The following is a 3,016-nucleotide window of genomic DNA, read 5'->3' on the forward strand; positions in this document are numbered from 1 at the left end:
TCTAAAAACTCGGAATGTTTTATTTTTATTTGTGAAACTTTGAATATTAATTAATATGATTTCAATTTTAATTTTAATTTTATATTTTCGAATTTAAATTTCAAAAATTTTATTTTTTTTAAAAAAATAATATTTTTACATTCCGAGGAAATGAAATACCGAGTAAATTCCGAGGAACACTTGATATACTCGATCGATCGATGCGTTTTTGGACATATATCCATCGATCGATCCGTTTATACCGAGGGACATGTTCCTCGGAATATTCCGAACGTTTTTTTATAAATGGATCGATCGATGGATATATGTCCAAAAACGCATCGATCGATGAAGTTCCGAGGAAATATCCCGACGACGTTCTCCCTCGGTATATTCCGAGGAGCTTTCCGACGAACTAGTGGTCCTCGGAATGTCCTCGGAAATTTGTTTCCTCGGAATTCTATCGGAAATTTCCGAGGGATTTCCGAGGAAAGAACAAATTCCGAGGAGTTATTTCCGAGGACTTGTTTCGTCGGTATGTCGTCGGAATAACGTTATTCCGACGACATACCGACGATTTTTTCCCTCAGTATGTCGCTGTTTTCTTGTAGTGGTATTTCGATTAATCTTATATATTAAAACAGAAGTCATGGCTTATTTCATGTGTGATATTTCATTTTGGACCATCTCATAAAAAAATCATCACATTTAATTATTCTATCATTTAATTCTATAATATATAATATCACAAATATATCTTATTAATATCTTAATAAAATCAACAATATACTATTTTTAAGGAGAATCTCAAAATTGTTTACTGTTAATATATGCTAAATTCAAAAATCTGTATTCAAAACCAATAAATTATATATAATTAAATATACCAACTGATTTATAAAAAAGACATTAAACCTATTAATCTAATAATTATTAACAACATATATAATTATTTTGTAGGACATTAACTATTTTTTAGGTGACGTCATTAACAAAAAATTCATATGTTATGCAATCATCGTATATGATTATATATACATATGATCGTGTATATCATTTTTAGTATTATGCAACCATAACATATGATTAATATTATTATTTTGATGATGTCAAAAAAGTATCACAACATGTGATTGTTCTTTAATATTATTAACATTTTTTATCAAATTAATACCATTCTAAAACATATAATAGAATTCGTTTACAATCATATAACTAAATTTAAATACATTTAATAATATATTTTCAATACCATTCTCTAAAATGCCGTTCAAACGTTAAAGAAAAATAATTTGACATATAAAATAAATTTTAATTATATAATAGAGAAAAATATAGCATATTTTTGTCCTTGAAACAAATAAAATATTGATGTACTAATATATATAATCAACTAAATGACACTGTTTCGTTTTTTCTTACTTTAAAATTTAGATTTATTCACACAAACTAAAGAAAAAAAATTAATTTTATATTTTATCTAATCAAAAACATCATTAACTATTTACCTAATCATAATTCAACCAATAAAACGCTAACTGAATAATATAAAATGTTATATAAAAGAAAAAATGAATAAACTTGCATTGAAAATTGAAAATATCATCTAATTTGAAGTGAAAAAATATTTTCCAAAACGTCATATATTAAAAACAAAGTGAATATGTTCTACAAACATAAACACTAGAAAATCTTCTGCTTTGTATAGAATTATCAAATCACAAGTTAATTTTCTAACATATCAATTTGATTGTTTCACCATACAAAACAGAAATAAGCAATTTCCTCAACCATGCGCGGTTGCGCGAGTCAAAATCTAGTTAAATTTAAAGTTCAAAACCTGATTACCGTTTTAAAACGTTTATAGTCTACTATTCACGGTATGGTAACATTAGTAAGAAAATATTCAAACGTTACTACAAAAAGGAAGGAAATATTTCTTCTCATGAAAAGAAGACTCGTAAGAAAACACTAATATACTTCAACTTAGATTGCGATAGTTTTAGTGTCACCTTTTTTTGATGTACATCACTAAATTTTGATCCGCGCTTTCAAAGCACGGATTTATTTTCCTTGAATTTTTTTAAAAAAATTACAAATATTTAATAAATGTCATATTTTCATATATTTGTGTTTTATTTTGTAGGAGACTTAAACTTTTTATCTTTTGATCCGCGCTTTAAAAGCGCAGAATAATTTTCCTTTTAAAATTTTATTGAAAAATATATTTGTAAAATGTAATTTGTTTCATAGATTTTATGTTTATTTTATAATATAATTGTGTTAATATAATTGTGTTAATATAATTTTGTTGATTTTATATTTTTTTGTTTTTTTAATGATTATCTTTGTTTATTATTGGAATAACATTACATCAGGTTTTAAAAGGTTTCAAATCTTACTGCGTATGGAATATAATATAGGAATTATATAGATTAGAGCGTGTAATTAATATATGTAGTGTTGCCCAAGTTATTCTTTAATATGTTTATTAGAGTTTAGGAATTTGTTACAATATCAATTTCTAATTTTTTAAACAATAATAATATATAAACCATTGGTGATAATCGAAATAGGAAATTAACTTAAGTTTTTTATTATTTTCCATTGATTAATCAAACTAATTTTAATTTGTTTGTTCCTACTTTAATATTTTTGTATTCTTCTCAAATGAGATTCGGAAAAAGTTCTTGTTTGTTTGCAGTGCCTAGAATTTGATATTTTTCTGAAACAGTGAAACCACGATGATAATAAAAGCGTCTGTTATACGTACGACATGTCCACAAATACACTGTTCTTAATGAAAACCTGAGAGTATACATCTGTAACTGACTAATCTCCCCATCAAATTTCCATGGAATCTATCCAGAGAACAAACCTCTGCCTCATGGTTCCTGTTCCATTAACAACCAGGCTCCATCTCCCTTTTATAGTTAACCCCTTGAACATCTTGTTAACATTTTGTTAACATCTTATTGTCTGCAACAACGGGGAATTTTTTCTCCATACTCTTTGCCCATTTAGTTTACTATTTTTT

The sequence above is a fragment of the Brassica oleracea genome, chromosome C3 (genome assembly GCF_000695525.1).
Source record: "Brassica oleracea var. oleracea cultivar TO1000 chromosome C3, BOL, whole genome shotgun sequence".
NCBI lineage: Eukaryota > Viridiplantae > Streptophyta > Magnoliopsida > Brassicales > Brassicaceae > Brassica > Brassica oleracea.